Source organism: Aotus nancymaae, unplaced genomic scaffold, assembly GCF_030222135.1.
Source record: "Aotus nancymaae isolate 86718 unplaced genomic scaffold, 86718_ANA_hifiasm-v0.15.2.pri h1tg000057l, whole genome shotgun sequence".
Taxonomy (NCBI): domain Eukaryota; kingdom Metazoa; phylum Chordata; class Mammalia; order Primates; family Aotidae; genus Aotus; species Aotus nancymaae.
Genome location: NW_026988471.1, coordinates 37687582 through 37699751, shown reverse-complemented (window position 1 = coordinate 37699751; position 12170 = coordinate 37687582). Strand labels below are relative to the sequence as shown.

The window sequence follows — 12170 nt, the reverse complement described above, 5'->3', positions numbered from 1 at the left end:
ATGCTGCCCCACACCATTTCCTGCCTTTAATGCTCTTCAGAGGGTCTTCCATTTTGATTTTTGATAATGCAATCTATGAACATTTTCATCAGGCTTCTCACTGTAGAACTAAATAAAAGGGCTCCTCAAAAAGTCAGGAAGACAGGTCACCTGCTGGCTCATACAGTCTGGAAACAGTAGAGTACTAGACTGAGATCTAACCCTGACTTCTTACTGTGGGGCTTTAGGAAAGCCAGGCACCCTCTCTGGGCTTCCATTTCCTCATCTGTAGTATGAGGGGGCTTTCAAAGTCCTGGTAGCTCTAAAATGCTGAGGCTAAAATTTAGCAGGGTAGTTCCAAATATCACTCAGCAGTGTGGTAACATGGTGATATCACAACCAATGGCCTCCCTTCCCTAGCCCTCCAGTCCCCAGAGCCTTCTGTAACTGTTCTTTTGTTTAATCTAAACAAATCACCACCTTACCCCAAACTGAAATTATGCTAAACAGTTCATCATTTCTGAATCCCTAGTATTTTCACTATGCAGTTTTACCTGTCTTTAAGGAAAGGAAACAAACTGGCTTTTTTTTCCCTTTTTTTTTTTTTCTGCTAAATGAATATCCCTGGTCACCCTTATATTTCTTTCCACTGAGTATTGCCACTGGGCTGTTCCCTGGTCACCTCCAACTCCATCTGTTTAGATCACATTGGTATTTTTAACCTCTCCAGGCTCCCCCTTCAGGTTCCCCTAGCTCTGTCACCAGCACCACCACCGACCCAGGCTCAAGACTGCAGAATAATCGCCTCTCATCCTAAAATTCACCAGTTGTGAAATCCTTAGTCAAATCCACTAGTTGCAAAATCCTTACGAGTCTTACTTTGTAAGTTTCTTTCATTTTCTCCTTTGCTTTTAATTGTCACCTCTTTGGTCAACCCTGACTGCTTCGTGCCTAAACATCTCTAGGAGCGTCCTAATTAGTTCATCCATCCTCTTCACTGCTACTAGATTGTTTTCCTTTAAATGTCACTTAGATGATCTTTTGCTCCTGCTCAAAAACTGCGATAGGGGGTTTTCTTGTTTGTTTTTTGATACAGAGTCTCGCTCTGTCTCCCAGGCTGGCGTGTAGTGGTGCAATTTCGGCTCACTATAACCTCTGCCTCCCAGGTTCAAGCAATTCTCTCTGCCTCAGCCTCCCAAGTAGCTGGGATTACAGGCATTGACCACCACGCCCAACTAATTTTTGTATTTTTAGTAGAGATGGGATTTTGCCATGTTGGCCAGGCTGGTCTCGAACTCCTGACTTCAGGTAATCTGCCTGCCTCGGCTGCCCAAAGTGCTGGGATTACAGGCATAAGCTGCTGCACCTGGCCCGTATTTTTCTTCTTCATAAAATAAAATCAATATCTCAAGGTCCTCCACGATGTCCCTGGCCCGGCCCTCCAACCTCATTTCTGATGCGTAGGAGGTCTGCCAGCCACCTCAGCCTGGCTCACCACTTGTATTTCCTGCTTTGTCTCTCCTCCCTGCTGTCTGGTCTGCCCTGCTCACCCCACTTCAATGGACAAATCTTTGCTCATTCTCCAAAGTCTAATGCAGGCCGATTCCCTTTCTGGATCTTGCACCCTTCAATCCAACAGAAAATCATCCTTCCTTTCTTGGGTTAACTGTAGAACTCAATAGGAGTCAAAACAAATTTTTCTACTGTTATTCATCTTATGTAAATAATCTCATTTTCTAAGTTAATTGTAAACTTCTTTGAGAAAAGAGGCTATTTTTTCCACCTCTATTATCCCTGTACGTAGGATATATTCTAACATAGAGTAGAAGTTCAATAAAGGTTTATTGACAAAGACACTAAACTGTCCTCAACACTGACAGTGGTAACTCTCCAGCACATAATCTCCCCCAATTAATCAATTATTAATAATTACTTGATAAGCTGTTCTCGAATCTAAAAATCATGGATGTAGAGACTAAGGGAGAAATGATTGGTAGAAGGAAATCCAGACTGGGAGAGTAGAACAAAGGGATTTAGTGTTCTAGCTAGGCTCTAAATGGCATTTTCGGAGTTACAGGGTCATAAAATAGGATGATCTGCAACAGCTTAGCCCTTGTTACATATATTAGATTCTAGTGTTTTGGATTTAAAAGCAAACTCAATCCTTTTCTTCCTTCACCCACTTTGGAATGCACCTTAGAATCCTCGCTGCCTGGTGTTTGCCCACTTCTTTCCTCTTAACACCTCTCCAGAGCTTGCCTTTGGCCCCTAGTGTCTGCCATTCGTTTGCTCCTGGATGTTCCTGTCTCCAAAATGAATTATGTGATGGGCTTTGAATCATGAGACACTAGATACAGAATAAATCTTAAAAAAAAAAAAATTATCCCTTTGAAAATAGTATTTCCAGCCTAGTCCTTGCACCTTAAACTCCTTCCTATACATTTTTTAGTGTAGGTCCTTCCTTTAGCCTGTGGCATAAATCTGGATGTAAAATTTGCGTGCAGAACAGATATCTGCTTCTTAAAATCCTGTAAATTCAGTTATCATAGTTTTTTTTAAATGTACTGTTAATTGCCCATTGGCAAAAATTAAATGAATAAGTAGATGCAATACATTTGAAAAGTCATTAAAATGTTAAAATAGACTGTCTGGAATCAAAGAAGCAGAGAGAAGCTCATTTGTGGAAATCCTGGGCTGTAAGAGATGTGAGGAGGAAGAGCTAGGTTGAACCTCAAGCTGTGATTTATCTCTACCAAGGCCTATTTCTGCCCTATCTCTTGGCAACTTCAAAGTCTTCTCAACTTTACAATATCCTACTACCCCATATCAAGGATAAAAAAGATCTAAGGTCTCTGCTTAAATGTCACTTTATTAGAAAGGCCTTCTTTGATCAATACATGAAAGAAAGGAGTCCCAGCCTCTATGCCCTATCTCCCTTTCACTGCTTTATTTTTCTCCACAACATTTACCAATCAAATGACAATGTTATATATGTATTTGCTCATTGATCGTCTTGGCTTATCAGCTCATGAGGGATTGGACATTTTTGTTCACTCTGTATTCTCCAAGACCTAAACCAGGGTCTAGCACAGAATAGGCCTTAAATAAATAGATGTTGAGTAAATGAATAAACCAATCTCATAGTTCAGAAAGACCAAACAAAACAAAACAAAACTGCACCCACCACAACTGCTTGCCATATCAACTAAGGAATCAGTGTAGAGTGGTAAAGAAAATCAAATGGAAAGAGTATACAGAGATCAGTCCTGTCACTTTACAAACATGGAAAATGAGGTCCAGAAAAGATAAGTGACTTGGCTAAGTTACAAGCTCCTGTTTTGACAGAAAAAAATAATATGATTCAATACAGAGTCCCAATTTCTTATATACATATGGTGATCATAGAATCGGATAAAATGTCTTCAATCTCAGTGAGGCAGGCCTCAGAAGTAAGTGGTATAAAATGGTTGTCAAGTTAGATGCCTTGCCCAGATATATCAACCTCATTGCCTGTCATCAACATTATGACTCTGTTCATCTGAATCTTGAGAGATTTTTTAAAACACACTTTAATCTGTTCTCAGCTAATACTTCAGCCAGTTGAGAGCAATAGCGAGAGCCATGCTAGTTGTTAATAGGGAGTAGAAATGGAGAATTTGAGTTTGAAGTCTGAAAGATGTGGATTCAAATCCCAAGTCCATGATTTAAATAGCTGGTTGACCTTGGGAAAATTACTTACCCTATCTGAGTCTGCTAGCTCAGTCTCTGGAATAACCGTTAAGTCTCTAGTGGTGATTATTGCTATGCTTTGCAATTTGGTTCTAGTATAAAGCTGGAAACTCAGCTTTAGCCTGAGATTAGTAGAGATAAGCGAAGAAGCAAATGTGAAGTCTCCTGAGGAGTCCAGATGTAAAGGTCTTCCAGGATAGGGATGTGTTAGCTTCCAAGGTCTGAAGCATGGAGCTGAGAAATGAGCCCCACCCGGGAGCTGGTTACTGCTGCAGCCATCAGAATGAAGCCCTCCATCCACAGCCTCAGTCCAGCAGTGGGTAGGAAGGGAACCCACCAGCAACCAGCTGCTTGGCATCTCCAGGCCTAAATATGGGGTCAGAGCTAGATGAAGGGGCTGCCCCTGCACCAATCTATCAGAGGTGCTAAAACATCCCTGGAAATGTGAGAAGGAGAAAACTAGATTTATCAGGAGTTCTCTTAAGGAAAGACTCTTGTGTGATTGAAATGAATGCTTCCTTCTGGTAGGGGTGTGTGTGTGTGTGTGTTTGGGGTGACAGTGGGGTATCCTAAATGCAGGCTTGAGTAGCAACACATGCTCACCAAAAAGCCTTCAAAGAAGGCTGAGTCTGGTTTTCTTGCAGGATTTTCATTTTGTTGAGTGGTATAGCCACTGTGAGGCCAGAGCTGAACTGTTATTGATCCTGAACAGGAAACTGAGTACTGCTCTTGGGGGCCTCCTCTTCCACACTTCCTCCAGGAAGAGACCACCCTCTCCTCATTTAAGTCTGAGATATTGAAAGAAAATCTGTTTAAGGAAGTGCCAGATTTTTAGCCTGCCTGAGGTATCTTGACTCAGCTCTGTCTGTGGGACCTTAATCTTAAATCTCAGAAACCCCATCTCACTAACTCTAGCTCATCGGCTCTGCAAATCACTACCTCCCCATATCCTGTGGGACTGCTCCTCTAATCAGAATCTTGAGAGGTTGTCTGGGTGGAGCTCAAGGTGTGTCCCTGTAGCCAATTAGACATTGGTTGATATGATTTTTCTACTCGAAACAGATCGTGACTGGACTAGCCAAACTTACTTGGTTTGTTCCTCTATTTCAGAGTAATTCAAATAAAACTTTATAGTAGTTAGTATATGTGTATCCATGGGTAGATGATCTCAGTTCACGCCTTTCACCAAACACTTCCATGCTGCTGTGCCTTTGTTCCTCCCATCCTCCGTCCCTCAAATATCTTTCTTTACCTAACGAAATACTTTTTATCTTTCAGGGCTCAATTCAAGCACCTCTTTCTCTATGAAGCTTGCCCCTATCCTCTAAGTCATAATCAGTCAATTCCTGTTCTACCACATTCTCAGACTGCATTATTAGTGTTCTCAGACATTCTCAGACTGCATTATTAGAGTTTCTTCCTGCCAAGAATTTTAGGCAATAGTCTCTATGTATTTACTTATTTATTTTAGAGATGGGATCTTGTTCTGTTGCCCAAGCTGGAGCGAGTGTATAATCCTAGCTCACTGCAGCCTCGATCTCCTGGGCTCAAGCAAGCTTCCTACCTCAGCCTCCCAAGTAGCTGGGACTACAGGTGCATGCCACCATACCAGACTAATTTTAAATTATTTTTTGTAGAGGTAAGGTCTCGCTTTCTTGCCCAGGCTGGTCTTGAACTCCTTGGCCTCAAGCAATCCTCTCCCATCAGCTTTCCAAAGTGCTAGGATTACAGTCGTGACCCACTGTTCCCAGCTGACTATTTCTTATTCATATCCATTGAACCTGGCAGGTAATGAGTCTTCTTAAAAATTCCTTTTTTTAATTCACAAATTATAATTGTATTTATTTAGGAAGTGTAGTGCAATGTTATGATAGGTGTATACAATGTAGACTGAGTAAATCAAGCTAATTAGCCTACCTGTCACCTCATATACTTGTCATTGTTGTGGTGAGAACATTTCAAATTTATGAAATATACAATATGTTAACTAAAGTCAGCCTGCTATGCAACAGATCTCAAAAAAGTATTCCTCCTGTCTCACTGAAATTTGTACCCTTTGACCAACATGTCTCCATTCCTCCTCTTCACCCATCCACCCCCAGCCTCGTTCTATTCTCCACTTCAATGAGTTTGACTATTTAGATTCCACATATAGGTGAGCTCATGTCGTATTTGCTGTTTGGTGCCTTGCTTATTTCTCTGAGCGTAATATCTTATGATCCTAGAGTGCTGGACTTGAAGCCTCAGGATAAACGGGGCATATCTCCTCATAATAACAATTTTACTCTTTATAGTAGCAATTTTACTTAATTTTCAGCAATTTAAAAAGTTATCAAATATTTTTAATTCTCAGATATTTTATAGAGGGGAGTGCAAAATTAGCTTGAGTTTTAAAGATAACTACATTTAAATCATTTGTTCACATTCCTCTGACATGGGGATTATTTGCAGTGGGCACTCAACACAAGTCTGAGTTGAATTTAATTCCAGGAGATGTTTATGATTAATTATTTCCTTTCCTAAAAAACCCCACAGAAATTTATTTGTTCATATTAACAGCAAGAAGACCCATTTAAAAAAATTAATGAGTTGGAAAAGGCAAGCTGGAAAAATAATGCTATTTCACCTAAATTGTAAATTTTGGTTTAGCAAAACTCACTATTTAAACATGTCTGATAAATCTTTCAGAGCACTACCCTTTGGCAAAGACCAAATGATTCTTTGTATTTAAAAAAAAATTTATAAGATACATTATACACGTAAGGTAGCATATGCAATATATGCACAGTTTACTCTTCCAAGTCTTTACAGTATCTGTTAAGTAAAAAATATTAAATGAATAATAAATAATAAGTAATTATCAAGTGAAATATCCTTGAGACTTTTTGAAGCCACTGCCAAGAAGTAGGATGTAAGACTAATCTTTTCCTTTTTTTAAGTATATTAGGTAAAGTACAGCCAAATAGAAATAAACCAGCTATGATGTTATTTGTAAGCCTTGCTTTACACTACATTGCTTTAAAATCTCAATCATAAAAGCAATACATGCTTAATATAGAGATGTTAAAAACTTGAACCACTGTACCCTCTTTCTCTTTCCTGCTCATTGTAGGTGGAAGGGTCAATGGGAAGTCACATGGCCCATCTGAAGCTCCTGGAAGACAGCAGAGGGCATGACCATGACTGAATCAGGATTGAATGACCCACCTTGAGTGACTGACACTAGCTTGACTGTGCATGGGACTTCCTGCAGCCAAGGAGCCAATGTGCTGCCCAAATTTTGTGTTTGACAATCACCTTTTTATCTTATAAATACAGTTTCAGAACTTTATTCTCCCAACTTCCTTTATAAAAGCAATGGCTTTCCAATCAATTCTATTTGATTTTAGCAATATGTCTTTTAAATAATATGTCATTTAGTCAATAATCCCCTCTAAAATCAGAATCAAATCATCTTATCTACTTTTTATATCTTATTCCATCATCCAAATTATTATTCCTATGATGATTTATTTAACCATGCACTAATATAGACTTTTTGCCACCTATGAAAGTCTTTATCAAAATCCTTCAGTGACTCCTCAAGTTCAAACGTCCTAACCCAATGGACAAACCCCTTTGTACTCTGGCTTCTGCCCAGCTCTGCAGACTCATCTTTAGTCACTCCCCTACACACACTGGGCTCCTATCACGAAGACAGTCATGTTTCCCCATCCATTCTAGCCTCTGGGGCTGTTCCCTCAGTAGACATTCTTCCCCTGCACCAGGCTAGCTGTCAAACTCCTAGTGTCCTTCAATATTTTGTGCAAATGTCATTCTTCCCTGTCTTTCTTGATATGTCCCAGGAGAGTTAAACCCTGTTTGTCTGTGCTGTGGTCGCATCTTGTCTACACTTCCATTATAGTATTTCTATCAAATTATAAATTTAAAAGTCTCACTTCTATAAGATTGGGGTCCAATACTCTCAAGGTTTCCAGGAATCCTCTAAATTATAGGCAAAATTTTATAGGTTCATTTTCTTCTCAGGAAAGAGTTCAGAGCTCACATCAGTCTCAAAGGAGTCTATAATTATGCTCTCAAAAATAAACTTAGGAACCACTGCACTAGATTATGAGTCCTTGGGAGACAGCGAGTGAATTCTATTATTTTTTGAGTCTCTACAGATAGATGCCTGATGTTAGCTGAATGAGCATTTCAGTTATTGTTTAGAGGTAGATGCTTATTCCAGTAAAGATATATAGTAAACTCAACCTCCTCTGTTTTTTTATTTAAGTAAATAGGAAGTATGATACTGTGAAAAATATGGATACTTTTCATACATTCAAGTGTGATACTGTGAAAATCCTTCCATATCTTTTTTTTTTTTTTTTTTTTGCTGAGTGTACTATGGAAAGTACACTGGGCAAAAAGAAAGATATGAAGGGATTTATACTAAACTAGTAACATTGGAAAGAGGGATGGGGTTTGGGGTAGGATGGGCTTTTAAATCTTACTTAAACTCTTCTGTCATAATCATGTTTGTATTTTATTTTACAATGAGCACTTTTGGGTTTTGAAGTTTAAAAATAATGTTGTAAACTATGAGACTTTTTTCATAAGTGTGTCAGACATCTAGCTTCCAATCCCAGCTCTGCTACTTATTTCATTTTGTGACCTGGGAAAGTTAATCTTCCTAAACCTATGCTCCCTCAACTGTCAAGTGGGCATAATAGTTACTAGCCCACATTCTTATTAAGTGAAAAAGCCCAGTATGCACTAGGGACTCAGAATCTATCACTTCAATGGAAAGTAAATGTTGTCTTTCTTAAAGTTTTTTGCAATCACCAAAGACATCTAAAATAGAACTTAATTAAAACATAGTATGGCTGAATGTGATGGCTCACACCTATAATCCCAGCACTTTCAGAGGCTGAGGTAGGCGAATCACTTGAGGTCAGGAGTTTGAGACTAGCCTGGCCATGGTGAAACCTCATCTCTATAAAAATACAAAAATTAGCTGGGCATGGTGGTGCATGCCTGTAATCTCAGCTACTCGAGAGGCTGAGGCAGGAGGATTGCTTCAACCTGGGAGGCGGATGTTGCAGTGAACTGAGATCATGCCACTGCACTCCAGCCTAGGCGACAGGGCGAGACTCCATCTCAAAAACAAAAACAAACAAACAAAAAAACCCAACATAGTTCATTCTTGTCTCAATGCTGTCAGTAAGCACTCATATATGCAGTCAAGTCTAACATAATGTGGCTGGTTTAGAAGGTGGCTATTTCCCCTTACTGCTAGCTAATTAAGTAATCTCACGATTTGCTTATTTGATGGCTTTCAAGCCAACAAGGGTTATAAAATTCTACAAAGAAATTTATAATACTTCTGCTTCAAGAATGATCACTGGTTTAATCTAAGCTCTCAGTTTGCCTGTGTTCTTATTAGAAACCAGTTCTTTGCAATTTTCACTCACCTCGTGCCCTGTCTCCACTGGGAGACATCATATCATTTTTTTTGAAGTCTTCTTCCTGATTTCTCTAGAAGTTCTGTAAAAAACAAAATGCCATTGATAATGATAGCTACCTTGCATTTTATGCCATCATTTTTCCTGTAATTTTGTAATTAAAAGTTTTATTATATATGCAATTCACTGTTGTTAAAAATTTATAATAGGTCAAAACCATATAAAGTAAAAAAGTAAAAGTCCTTGTTTATTCTAGTCTTTTAATTTTCAAGTCACTTGGTATTGAGTAAGTACAATCACCTCAGCATTCATATGTTTGGGGTGACTAATAAAAATAAATTTCTATGTACTTGAAAATAGAGCTGGAGAACTCCAACATGGCTTAGAGGGCTTTGCTGAATCAGAAGAGTTCAAAGCAGTTGATTGACCCTAAAATATTGAAAGCCACAAATCTAGAGTCTTTTCTAATATTCCACATTAAATCATCTACTTCCAGTGACAAATGAAATATGTTTATAATAGGTTTTTCTTTAGAGACTAATTACAGTGACCTATACTCAAAATTAAGAACAAATCTAATTAGAAAACATTCTGTGATTTATATAATTTTTGCTGCAGTACAGCCAGAAGTCCACTGAAACTTCCTGGACTTCAGTTTCCTCCCCTGTATGATTGGCTTAGTAATAGCAATACTTGCCTCACGGTGTGGATGTGAGGATTAAGGGGACATAAGACTGGAGGGAGGGAGAATGGGATGTAGGAGTGTGGGGAGGGGAAAAGCCTTACTTGGTCACCTTTTGTCATTTTATCAAGGGGCCTTTATCCTAGGTGAAACTGTTTATTCCCAGCTTGACTTGCTCTTTTTTTTTTTCCTTTAACTTTACCAATTTTTTTTCTTAAAAGATTACTTTTGTACATAATGCTGTATTTTGTCTAAAGGAATATAAGAAGCCATGTAAGGCCTGATACTGGCTCTGTCAGACACTGCTAGTTGCTACCCAGTATTCATTCTCCTCTTTTTTTTTGGAAACCCAGTTAAAAGACTGTATTTCCCTTCTCTCTCACAGCTAAGTGTAACCACAAGACTAGATTTCTACCCATGCAATACAACTAGAAATACGAGTGACCTCTGGGAAGTCTCCTAAAAGAGAGAACACACCTTTTTTCCCCATTCCTCATTCCTGCTGGCTAAACACCAGTGAGATCAGTGGAGACCTAGCAATCAGTGAGATCGATGAAGACCTAGCAACCTTCTTGGACCAAAAGGTGATACATTAAGAATGGCAGAAGAAAAAGATGAGAGGAATCTCAGTACCTCACACCAAAGAACTCATCTAACAGCTCTAGACTGCCTACCTTTGTGGGGTTTTTCATTTTGTTTTGTTTTTATTTATGTAAGAGAGAAATATACTTCTAGCTTGTTTAAGCCCCTATTATTCTGGGGTTTTTTTTTTTTTTTCCCAGCATATACAGATGAACTCAATCCTTCTGATATGCTGGTCTTCTAGGAAGCTATCCAGAGCCTAAAAACAACTTTTTTTTCTTTAAAAGAAAGGTTTTCTCTCTGAAGCCTAGGCTGGAGTGCAGTGGTGTGATTGTGGCTCACTGTAGCCTCGACCTCCTGGGCTCAAGCAATCCTCCTGCCTCAGTCTCTGAGTAGCTGGAACTACAGGTGCATGCCACCATGCCTGGCTAATTATTTTTATTTTTTGGTAGAGATGGGGTTTTGCCATGTTTCCCAGGCTTGTCTCAAACTCTTGGGCTCAAGTGATCCAAGTGTCTTGGCCTGCTAAAGTGTTGGGATCACAGGTGTGAGCCACCACACCCAGCAAGAACAATTTTTAATTCTGGAAAGTTTTTTCACATTTCCTTGGAGCCTACATGTGCTTTCTGCTTATTAACAACAAAGTCTTCAGAAGCCTCTAGTGTGTCACTCCAGCCCTTGTTTGTACCTTTTCTCCCTTGAATTGCCTTCATTTCAGATACTACTCACTCCTTTCAGCTCCTCACATAAAAACCTGGAAAATGAGGCAACTCAATTGCGGAAGAAAGAAGGAGAGTTTGGCTAAAATTAAGTTTTTAGGGTTTTTTGTGGAGTATAGGAAAAACAGAGTTCATGTGCATTCAGCAAGTATTTAATAAGCATATACCATATAAAAGGCATTGTACCAGGTGCTGGGAGAAATGCAAGGATGCCATTGCTTCTGCTTCCAGTCTAGTAGGGAAGATGAGACACACAAATAACAGTAACATATGAGGGATTGTGACAAATGAAATAAGAAAAGTGTAAAGTGCCTAAACTTTTCAGAGAAAAGATGAATTCCATTGTGGGAACTGGAGAAAGCATCATTAAGAAGATAGGATTTGAGCCAGGCTTTGCACAATACATAGAAATAGTCAAAAGGGGATCACCAGAGGGGCCAGGCACAGTGGCTCACATCTGTAATTCCAGCACTCTGGAAGGCTGAGGCAGGTGAATTGCTTGAGGTCAGGAGTTTGAGACCAGCCTGGCCAACATGATGAAACTCTGTCTCTACTAAAAATACAAAAATTAGGCCATGTTGGTGGGTGCCTGTAATTCCAGCTACTAAGAAGGCTGAGGCAGGAGAATCGCTTAAACTCAGAAGACAGAGGTTGCAGTGAGCCGAGACTGTGCCACTGCACTCTGGCCTTGGTGACAGGGTGAGACCCTGTATCAAAAAAAAAAAAAAAGAAAGAAAGAAAAGAAAAGCAGAAAAAAAGAGGATTACAAGAGGAACAAAGCACAAGGCCCAGGTGGATTTAGGAATCCTAGGGAGCACAGAAGGTAGAGTAGAAGCTGGGCCTAGACAGGTAGATTGGGGACGGATAGAGGGCCTTCAATCTTTTCTTCGGAGCTTGCTTTGCAGTAGAGAGAATGAGTTGTTAAAAATGTTAAAGCAGAGATATAGCAGAGGTGTAACAAGATCATGTATCTCTGTAAGAAATGACTTTGTGGTTCTGTAGAGGAAAGAGCAGCTGCAAAGAGGCCAGTGAGCA

At 39.5% G+C, this 12170-nt stretch overlaps 1 protein-coding gene across 1 annotated transcript in view; it reads right to left on the bottom strand.

The window, feature by feature from the left end:
* Positions 1 to 12170, bottom strand: part of ARHGEF33 (Rho guanine nucleotide exchange factor 33) — a 101259-nt gene that overhangs the window by 83150 nt on the left and 5939 nt on the right. The window contains exon 2 of the mRNA XM_021670789.2: positions 9162 to 9234. The gene's annotated coding sequence lies outside the window, so the exon portion shown is untranslated. The remainder of the gene's footprint in view (positions 1 to 9161; positions 9235 to 12170) is intronic.